This window comes from Protopterus annectens, chromosome 16.part0 (assembly GCF_019279795.1).
Source record: "Protopterus annectens isolate FY-2018-M chromosome 16.part0, PAN1.0, whole genome shotgun sequence".
Lineage (NCBI taxonomy): Eukaryota > Metazoa > Chordata > Ceratodontiformes > Protopteridae > Protopterus > Protopterus annectens.
The window spans coordinates 5,020,727-5,031,702 of NC_056750.1; the positions used below are offsets into that span (position 1 = coordinate 5,020,727).

General features: G+C 40.4%; 1 protein-coding gene and 1 long non-coding RNA gene across 2 annotated transcripts in view; one reads left to right on the plus strand and one right to left on the minus strand.

The window, feature by feature from the left end:
* LOC122790783 overlaps positions 1-4,296 on the minus strand; it is a 46,697-nt gene extending 42,401 nt beyond the window's left edge. The window contains exon 1 of the long non-coding RNA XR_006363035.1: positions 4,130-4,296. This is a non-coding gene — a long non-coding RNA (uncharacterized LOC122790783). The remainder of the gene's footprint in view (positions 1-4,129) is intronic.
* Positions 4,297-4,383: 87 nt separating this feature from the next.
* CCDC180 (coiled-coil domain containing 180) overlaps positions 4,384-10,976 on the plus strand; it is a 2,826,277-nt gene continuing 2,819,684 nt past the window's right edge. The window contains exon 1 of the mRNA XM_044058396.1: positions 4,384-4,473. The gene's annotated coding sequence lies outside the window, so the exon portion shown is untranslated. The remainder of the gene's footprint in view (positions 4,474-10,976) is intronic.

A 10,976-nucleotide genomic window follows, 5' to 3' on the forward strand; every position in this document is an offset into this window, starting at 1 on the left:
CTGAATAAAGGGAGCATCAGAATGGTGGATGCCATGAAACCCAGAGCTCTCAGAAACTCACTGTCTGTAATGGAGGCCAAAGTAAGAAGACTTTTGAAAGTAAAAAATGAGAGTTAAAGTCTTTGGAGGAGGCAGGGATACTAGCATTGGCACTGTCTGAATTTCTGCAACCCAGAAAGACATGATCCTGAGAATGAGTCAGAGAAGACTTTTTGAAGTTTATTGTGATCCCAGGCTCTGAAGGGAAATGGCAAAAGAAAGAGGTTGCAAAAGGATCTCTGGAGAGGATGCCTGAATCAGCAGGTCATCCAAGTGTTTATTTACTTTATTTTGTGTTTGTTTACTGGGACAGTTCAACTGGGTGGGTAACATTTTCAGCAGAGGCCTGGGGGGGCACTAGTTACAGAGAAAACGTAATCTAAGAAACTACAATCATAGGATGCGACAACAAAAATAACCCCTCAGAGAATACATAATATAAGAAAATACAAACTTAAGTTGATACCTTCAAAAAATTCCCATAAATTACAAAAAATACATATGTAATGCAAGAAAAATACAAAACATATGATGAGATGATCAGCTTTAGCTCCTTTGGTTAATAATAATCATAAATGTGTTATAAAGAACATCATACAATTAGAGAAACATCACACTCATGTACAAACAAAATTATAATATATACAGAAACATAGTTAGATATATGCCTTTAGTGGTTAAAAAAGTAGGAATAACAGATTTAAGGGTAGCTTAGTAAATTCAAGATCTGTTATTGGAATTTCTCAGGAAGGATTAAAGAGAGACAGTATTCAGTCAGGATTTAGACAAGAGCAAAGCCAGGAGTTAGATAGGTGGAACAAATAGGAAATAGTTGGATCTTTTGAAGCATGCAAAAAGCAATCACAGGAGTGAGGTATTTGGTGAACACCTTTGGGGCAACAGAAAGGCCAAAGGGCAAACAGAAAAGCAAATAACGGAAAATGCCAGGAAGTAACAGAGAAACACAAAAACTTCCTGAAAATAGGATGGATTGGAATATGGAGATAAGCATTTTTGAGACCCAGAGACACCATATAGGCCTGAGGGAGCAAGAGAGGAAACAGAGCCTAAAGGAATGTCCGAAAGGAAGGCACCTTCAAAAAAGTATTTAGATGAGAGATCTAGAATTGGTCTCCAAGTGCCCTCTTTTCTGGGCATTGAAACATTCTTGAGTAAAACCCCTTCCCCCTTTGATACACAGGCACTCTAGGAGCAGAAGAAACATGTTTAGTTTTTAACAGCATTTTTTTTAACTATGGTAGAAACTTCTTACCTAACTTTAATCTGTGGAAACCCTCCTAAGCCCCTCGGAAAAAGTCATCATGGTTCCCCCTAAAAGTCTGAAATGGACGCCTGCAAAGCTTCGTCAGAAGTGCTGCAACCCGGATCCTCACCGGCCTCCAACCTGGTTACGACAGTGGAATCCAACAACACAGCCGGGTGAGCCTCTGGGTTCATAATGACCTGGGGAGAAACAACTGGCAGAGGCTGGACAGTGGAAGATTCCAGTCTTATCGTTTTCACCTTCTTCTTCCCTAATGGCTGAATCATAGGGTGGGAAGTACCTTCCACTGTATCTTTAGCGAGACGTTTAAGTCACTGGTTCTCAAGATAAAAGGAAGAAAGCCTACTATGAACGGTTTTCAGGATGAACAGCTAACAAATCGAAAAAGCCGTATGTCATAAGAATCTCCTAGGCAAAAGAGACACTTATTGTGGTGGTCTTTATGGGTAATTTGTCTCCTGCACTGACATTAAACCTTCCTGGATGACATTAACCCCAAAAGCAACAAAAAAGCCAAAAAAAAACAAAATCCCAACAGGGTACTTATCTGCAACAGCTTGGTTTTCAGCAACAAGACGTAGGTGGTCAAAGGAGAAGGAAATGGGTTCAACTGGCAGAAAATGGATGTAGGAGAACAGACCGATGATCAGAAGAAGCGTTCAGACTGAAGGCAAAGAAGTTCTGAGGACGGTACGCCTGAACATCATCTTTATGCCCTACAATATGGAAGGGGTGTTGGGTGATGTTCAGCGCACCTTAAACCAACAGTAGGCTCTGGTAGACTGGCCGGACATCTGGGAATCCCAAACATTACGAATACTGCAGCAGTGAATGTAGGGACGTCACTTGACTTGGCCTTACTCTTGCTCCAGTTATGCCAGCTCTCTCCAGTTATGCCAGCTCTCAATTTATCAGGGAAAAATCTCAAGAGAGTCATGGACAAATCCAGAAACAATCAACAGACACAAACTTTTAGTACCATTAACCTGGGACATCAAGAGAACAAGAGAATGTGAATTAATATAAGGTTTCTGAAGAAAAACAAGTATATAACTCTAATTATTGTCATTATTCATCAAGTGTAATTCTCCACCCGTTCTCCAAAAGTCACAAGTTTTAGGAGGGATTAAGAGGGAGATAGCTAAAATTGGAGTTAAACTCTGGGATAGTTGAGAAGTAAGAGCTACGCAACGTCCAGTGTTCTTTTATTTGTTACATTTTCAAGTTCCTAAAGTGGGATTATGAAAACGTAATTCTGCAAGAGAAAAAAAGGCGAAATTGAAGTGTATTAACCCACCAGATGCGCAGTAGCAAACCCCGCCTGAAAGGATTTTGACTGCACCGCCCACCGTTTGAGTGAAAGATGCCACCATAACACAAGGTAATATATGTGTTTCACACACAGTGAACTGATAAACCCAATACGGTACTTTTCCCTTGTCGGGGCTCAATGATCACACAGCTGTCAGCCTTGAAGCACTTGTTAAAGCAATAATTGAGAGAGATGGAGATAATGCAATATATTTTTTATATTTTGACTGTTTTGTCTGTCCCCTTTGGAGGGGAGGATAATGACTCTACACACTTAATAGCAGCAGAGGCCAAATGTTACGGCTCATTTGTTATGCAACAATGGGATAATACATCTTCAAAAGTATAAACATACTGAAAGCGTGAAAACCTGTCGTTTGAAAGAAATACATCACACTAACCGAAAAACATCCCACACCATTCCCCTTCAAATTTTACGTTAACGTAGCCTAATAAAAGATACGGCATCCTACTGCATGAAAATGCAATTTTAGTTAAGCAGTTTGCCAAAAAGTCAGGAACATTTTTAACCACGGACGATGGCTGTATTACAGCTAAAACCCACACCCCAATTACAATCGCCATAGCAACTAGAAAACACAGACAAATTCAATAAAGATGTAAATAAAGTTACCTCTCAACTTTCCAGATTTTCGCAGAATGTCCAGATTTTTTTTGCCTTGTGTTTTTGGTCTGTTCAGCATAAAATTTTTGGTTTTCTGGATTCTCGTGTTAAGTGTGAAATTAATTCACTAAATAATTACAGGCATTTGAGTTTCAAACCACTTGTGTTTCAGAAAATGCACGGTAATACACGACCTTTTAATCTAGCAGGTTTTAAAGTCTAGCAGTGTTCAAAGGCCAAAACATACCCACGGCCAGTACTTCACTTTTTTGCCTAAATAAAAGCTTATTCTTGTAGCATTTTTGTTGCTTATTCTGTTTCACGGTTGTCAAGATGCTTGTGGAACGTTTGAATGGAAAGGTCATTAGTGTCATTATTGTGCTTACTAAATGCTGTTTTTAACATGAATTTACCGTTACATTTTCAGTTTTGCATTGCCTGTCTATCACGGTACATTGCTGTTAATCCCCGCCCTCCGGCATGTCAATCACTGCGGATACGCCCATTCCTGCGCGAACTCGGTGGTGGGTTAATACACTTTAATTTCGCCGAAAAATAAGGTATAACAAGCAGTCAGTACAAAGGACCGGGGTTTACTTTGTAGCCATAATAAAAGTATACTTTAAAGAAACTGAATTATGTGTATCATAACATATTAAGATCAGGTGTTTCAGATGTGAAACAATTACTTTAAGCAACTACTCCAAGAAACACACTTTGTCCTAAAAATCTCATAACATTTACCTTTTATACGTTTTTTTCCCCCTCCCGCATGACATAACTGCTCAAACAGGGACTACTCTAATATAGGTGATAATCCGTTTAAACAGGGACTACTCTAACATAGGTGATAATCCTAAAGTACCCACCGTTTTCGCACTTAGAGGAAGTCCTGGCAGGCTTATATCATAGCAGTTCAGAGATATACCCAATATTCACCTCACTACACACATTACGTTATAGTGTTAAGTTTTGGGGGGAAAAAATTATAAACTACTTTAAGACGCCACACCAACTAATAACTTCTCAAAACAAGTTGGACGCACCGTCGGTTTTCTCGCGCGATTTACTACTGTTGCTATGAGAACGCAGGGACGCCGTCATTCTCCTGAAATCCGTCTTTTTATCCATGTTTTACTTCGGCTATGGTTCGACAAGAGAAAGTTGAAAACAAAGCCTAGTACATATTAGACGTGGCATGCCGGCATCTTTGGTAAGTTATTGTTATTTGAGTAACTAAAGCACATAGTGATATGCAGGCAGTCCAGAGTAATTAGTTTCCGAACACACTTTGAACAAGGCAAATATTGACATCAGACGTTTATTATCAAAACATTTCCTTTCTATGAAAGCTGTGTTGTCCGTTCAGAAATCTTTCTGTTCTACGGGAAGATTTGCCATTGCCACTTGTTTTGATTTCCACCGGTCAGACATGACAGCTGTGGCATAAAATAAGTGAAGGTAGCAGTAATCTTCGCACTTTAGTAGAAATAATATGTTACATTTTCCTCTTCTTTATATAAAAGACTACGATATTGAAAAATATCCTCCTTCATAAAACAAGACATCGGGAACACAAAACAGGATTTTACAGCTTACAGCTTTACTTTCAAATACTATGAAGGCAATCTCTGGTCTAGAATATGGACTGTTTTATGAAAAGCCGTATTTGAACAGAAATGCCCCATTTTGTTACTGGCATCCTTACTAAGACCACATAGGGTTACCGCCTGCCCCTCTTTGCACAGGACAGCATACCTCACAACTATTCAGATTTTCGCAGAAATTCAGACTGTCCAGGTTTTTACCTCGTATTTTGGGTCTGTCCCTCATTTGTTTTCTGGCAAATCAGTGAAGATTGATGTCACTAAATAATGACGTACACATTTAAGTTTCAGATTTCATATCCTTCATAAAATGTATACTAATTGCAAAACCTTTTAGTGTGTTAATTTTCTGAGTTTATAAGATAAATATTTAAAAGCTGCCTCTGTTTTGGGGGTTTTGTCCCCCATTATTTATGGCTTTGTCCAGATTTCCTGCACTTACGGGTTGAGAGATATGCAGGACAGTCCCTATCTGGGCATTTGTGTCCCGCAAAAAATGAACAAAGGCAAATGTCTTAGGTTTTATGTGAAAAAAAAATATATTTCGTAAGCCTCCTTTAATGGCTGTATAAAACAATTATTTTGTATCTGAAACGCCTAAATATGGAACAGCATAAGCAACTCAAATGCTACAATATTAAGCTTTTGTTTTGTCAAAAAAGTGATGCTGAGTTCAGTATGTTGGCTGTGGGTAGAGTTTGTCCTGCAAAATGTCATGTTTTCATAAAAAACATTAGCCACTTTGGGCATCTGAAAAGGTGTCAACCCTGAGATCATATGTACAAATCTAGAATATGGGGAAAGATAAAGTCATGGGATTAATATCCATTTTAATGAAATGCCAGCACCTGCAGTTTCCAAAAGATGGTAACAAAAAGCAGATTTAGTTAAGCACTTAGTGAAGAATGCAGTTACAGTCAGGTTACTGCATGTAGGTGTACACAAACACAAATGTTTTTTTTTTCTTCAGTTTTATCTGAATTACTTTAAGGAGGTCTTGCAACTGTTATGTAGATTATTTGAATATCATGAATAAAAACTATGTAAAACTCCAGAGGGCAGAACAAAGGGAAGCTGTCTTAATTTTTTTATCCAAATCACATAAACGGTGCACTGTTGTTGTTTTTCATCTGTGGTGCTTGCCCTATACAGATATTTAGAGTATTAGACTATGACTGTGATGTGTGTGCATGAATGCATATGTGTGTGTTGTGGTGGAATAACAAGGAAACACCATTCTCTATTTTATTAATGTTTTAACATGGAGTAGAGGGATTTTCCAAAGTACAACACCCCCCATTTTGCAACAAGAAGAAGGAAGCACTTCCAGTACTACATCATCCAAACATGTTTCCTCAGATCACAGCTAGTGAGTTGTACGATTGGTAGATGACATCCCTTTTTAGCAGTGGCTCAAACTGAGTAGCTGTCAGGCCCCTTGGCTCAGTCACAAGAAATTAAAGAAGACTGAAAGGAAGGCTAGTTCTCTCAGTTCTTTCTAAGCCACTGGGAGGCAACATTTCTGTCTGTGTTTTCCTCATAATGGTCAAGGACTTTGCCTAACAGATACAAGATAAAAAGTTTGATTCTGATCTCTGGTTATTGGCTAGGCTTATAATAGTCTGCAGACTATTAGCCTGGAATGTGCCTATGAGCCTTCATTTGTGACTGGTTAGAGATGTACTGTATTATTGTACATTGTTTTAAATGCTATACTTGCCATTATAGCGTAAAAATAAATTTTCACCAGAATTTACGTTATTAAACTTGTCTACAATTGTTGGCTTCTCTTTCTTGTATCAAAAGGCTTCTTGTTGCAGTTTCTAGTGTGTCAACATATTATGCTTTGCAAAGCTGCATGCCATGAGTCACTGTGAGGGTGAGACTGTTAGGGTGTTGGTATTTATAAACCAAGCTCCTGGCTGTGGGTTTTCTAAATGTTGAATTTTACTGTAGTTGCTTTTTTGTCAGAAGGGACAGGAAATGAAACATTTTTCATTATGGAAGGTTTACTTTTGAACAGGATACAGCCTATCTTTGCTCTTTTGAAAGTTTTCCAGTATTATTATTTGCTGGTGTTACTTGGGTATGGCATCTAATCTTTATTAGAAGTTGGCCTCTCACTATAGCTTAGTAACCACCCCTGTTATAAACCTTACCTGTAAGACCCAGCAACATAAGGTTATTTAGACAGTAGTCTGTAAGCTGGAGTTTCAAAAATTCAAGGAGGCATCGAGTGAGGCCACTGTACCGCATACAGTTCAAGAGATATATGTAAATACTTCAAGCCATAGGCTGTGAGGAGCTGCCTCATAGTAGTTTATCTCAACTATAGATTTTAGCCAAGGGAGGAACTATTTGCTCCAATGGAAAAGGAATATTTGGGGATACTTTGGTCTCTCGAAGAGCTTCAAGCCTAGTTATATGGTAGACAATTCACTGTTGTCAAGGATCACAAGGTCTTGCTGGCAAAGAGACAGTGGGTAAAACAATAACATATTCAAATGATCCAGAGATCACTGACCTGCAATATAACAGTTCAGCACAACAGTGGTGCCAATAGTGCAAATACAGATGACTTTGAAAGATGGAGAACTGGGTAGTGTGACTTCAGTCCCAACAGTGTTTCTTGGCAATGTTCCTTACCCCCAATCAAAAAAAAAAAATTTCCTATAGTCTAGAAAAGGGGAGAACTGTAAAAAAGTTTGAGAGACTAAAAGGAGGAGTGATTACAGACTCTGGGAACTATCGTCCCATTAGCCTGACGAGTCTGATATGCAAAGCCATGGAACGTATCATCATGGACCTAATAAACAAGGATATAGGGAATCTCCAAACTCTGGATCCCCACACAGTTTGGTTTTGTGAAGGGAAGATCATGCCTACTCAACTTGGTCAACTTCTTTGAGTCAATCACCGGAGCTATGGATGAAGGCAAGGTGATTCATACAGCCTACCTTGATCTGGCCAAGGCCTTTGATACTATTCCCCACTCAGGAGTCATGGAAAAACTCACTAAGCTAGGCATCAACCCCTATATCGCAAGGTGGGTTGCAAATTGGCTCACAGGTAGAACCCACAGTGTGAAAGCAGCTTACTCCAATTCAGACTGCCAACCAGTCATGAGTGGAGTCCCACAGGGTTCAGTCCTGGGTCCTCTCCTGTTTGGTATCTACTTCTCTGAAGTCCAGGCCGACACGAGGGAACTCTGACTGACAAAGTTCACAGACGATTGCAAGTTGGGAGCTATTATTAACTCCCCAACTGATGTTGACATCCTACAGAAAGGCCTCATTGAGACTAACACCTGGTGTCAGACCCATGGCCTAAACCCCAGTGCCAAAAAAATGTGTCATCATCCCTTTTGGGATAAACCCGGCTCCCATGAATTACCACATCGATGGTAGTCCACTGAACACACAAGGCGTTATAAGAGATCTGGGAACACAGGTTGACAGCAACCTCTCTTTTGACCACCACATTGCCACTGTTGTCAGAAAGTCCTTCTATGTGGCACATCTCATTACTAAGGGTTTTGCATCCAGGAAGAAAGAGGTCACTGTCTCCCTCTACTCTTCCCTCATTAGGCCAGTCATTGAGTACAATGCATGTACCTCACTAAACACCTGCAACAAAGAGGATCCTATGCCTTAAACATCTGTCCTATATGGACAGACTCAAAAAATTCCAACTATTCTCTGTCTCATATCGCCTACTTAGAGGCGATCTCTCCTTGACTTACAAAGCCATGTCTGATCCAGCTCTGTTAGAAATGCTACTTCTAAAGAAATCCCAATCCCTCCACACTACACGCTTCAGAGACCTCAACCCATTACCACAAACAACAGAACATGCTGGAGGGACAAGTTCATAACCCAGAGACTGCCCATGCTATGGAATAGACTTCCCATACATGTCAAGCAGAGCACCTTACTGGTCCTCTTCAAGAGAAATCTCGATGAGTGGATGGGAAATAGAAAATTCACCCCAGGGATCACTCCAGTGGCTCTACTCAACAGAGGCACTGGGAACTAATGTTGGGTGGCATGATGCCAGGCTAAACCTATGGGCCAAGCTTGTAAAGGCTCAAGAGCCATTAGCCTAGTACACACCTTTGAACCTAAGTACGTATAATTGTTTCTCAGGGTTGGTGCTGTCGCCTCTTTCTTCCTGTTAAAGAAATAGCATTACCATAAACTGATTTGATACAGATAATTGTTGACCTAGGAAGAGAAAGAGTCAGTGGAAGTAGACCAAATGCAGAAGGGGGTTGCATATCTATGACTTCAGTGCTAGCTGATATCTGATCTATGCCTGTCAGGTCAAGAAAAGTTATTATCCCTCTTTGCTGCACCCTTATCAGACATATAGAATGTAATGCCCCGCTTGGTATGTACTTGTCGGGTCTATATTAGAACATCGACTTTTTAAAATTTCGAATGTTCTAATATCGACCCCTATTCAGTGAACGCTGACAATATCGAACATGCAGAACAGCAAATTTTTTCCCAGGGAAAAAATTTGGTGTTCTGACACACACACACACACACACACACACACACACACACACACACACACACACACACACACACACACACACACACAACACAAGCACATCAAACAAACAGCAATCCACACACATACACCTAAAATCCTACATCTAACCCTACACTAAACTGTACATACACCACTAGCTATCCACTTACCCTAACCCTAAGGTCCGTCACTGTCGCACACTCACCTCGCCTGCGCCCTAACCCTAACTCAACTACCCCACCCTAACCCTCACGTCCACACAATTGCACACTTACCTGACCCTCGCCCTAACGCTAACTCACCTACCCCTCCCTAACCCTCACGTCCACACAGTCGCACACTAACCTGACCTGCGTCCTAACCCTAACTCACCTAACCCGCCCTAACCCTCACATCCACAAAATTGCACACTTACCTGATCCCGACCCGTAACTTACCACCACAGTTCTGAAAATAGCGAAGCCACAGGAACAGCCAACCGAATTCCTTCCCTAGGAAGAAATTTGGTGTTTCGCAGCTTCGCTATTTTCAGCGTTCACTGAATAGGGGTCGATATTAGGACATTCGAAGTTGTGAAACTTCGATGTTATAATATAGACCCGTACTTGTCTAAAGGTATGTCACAACTCAAAAGACTTCATCGTATGCTCACAGAGAAAATCATGGGCATGTCTTCCAGGTGTTACATAGACTGCCTTAAACACTTTCTCTTTTCTCTGTTTCTTGCAAACTTTTGAGGGGGCACCTTGTTTCACCTACAAAGCTTCAAAGGATGCAGTGTTATAGGACCGCCTACTCATCTGCAAAGCAAACAACACATAGACTTTCCATACATGTCAAGCAGAGCACCTCACTGACCCTCTTCAAGAGAAATCTTGATGAGTGTATGGGAAATAGAAAATTCACCCCAGGGATCACTCCAGTGGCTTTACTCAACAGAGGCACTGGGAACTAAGGTTGGGTGGCACGATGCCAGGGTAATCCTATGGGCTAGGCTTGTAAAGGCCCCAGGGCCATTAGTCTAGTACACATCTATGAACCTATGAACACTTTAAAACACCTGCTCAAAGCAGCCTAAACTTCCACACAGCATAAACATGGCCTGTCAAGATAGAAATCTCTCTTGAAGAATCCCTCTTTTATGGAACAGACTTCCCATAGATACAAAATAAAGTAGCCCCCTGTCTGTGTTAAAATGCAGCCTGGATTAATTGATGAGGAACTGTAAATTAACCCTTGATTGTGTCCCTCAAACCTTCACTGAAAGGTGAAGAAATAAAATATTAGTTACCTTGAGTTGTAAGGTACTGACAAAATGGGATCTAGATCAGATAAACCATTTGTAGCCTAGCCTCAACAGCCTGGCATGAATTTATAAACCTATGAATATCTTCCAATGTAATTTCAGACCAGGACACCCCTTTCAATTGTCAACAAGTAGTGTGGCCCTTTTTACTAACAAATATACATTGATTCATCTTACCGTCTTTTGTTTGCTGTTGTACTCTGAATAAGACAAGGAAGAATTTCAGAAAAAAACTCTTGCATGGAATGGGCATTAAAAGAAAGAGAG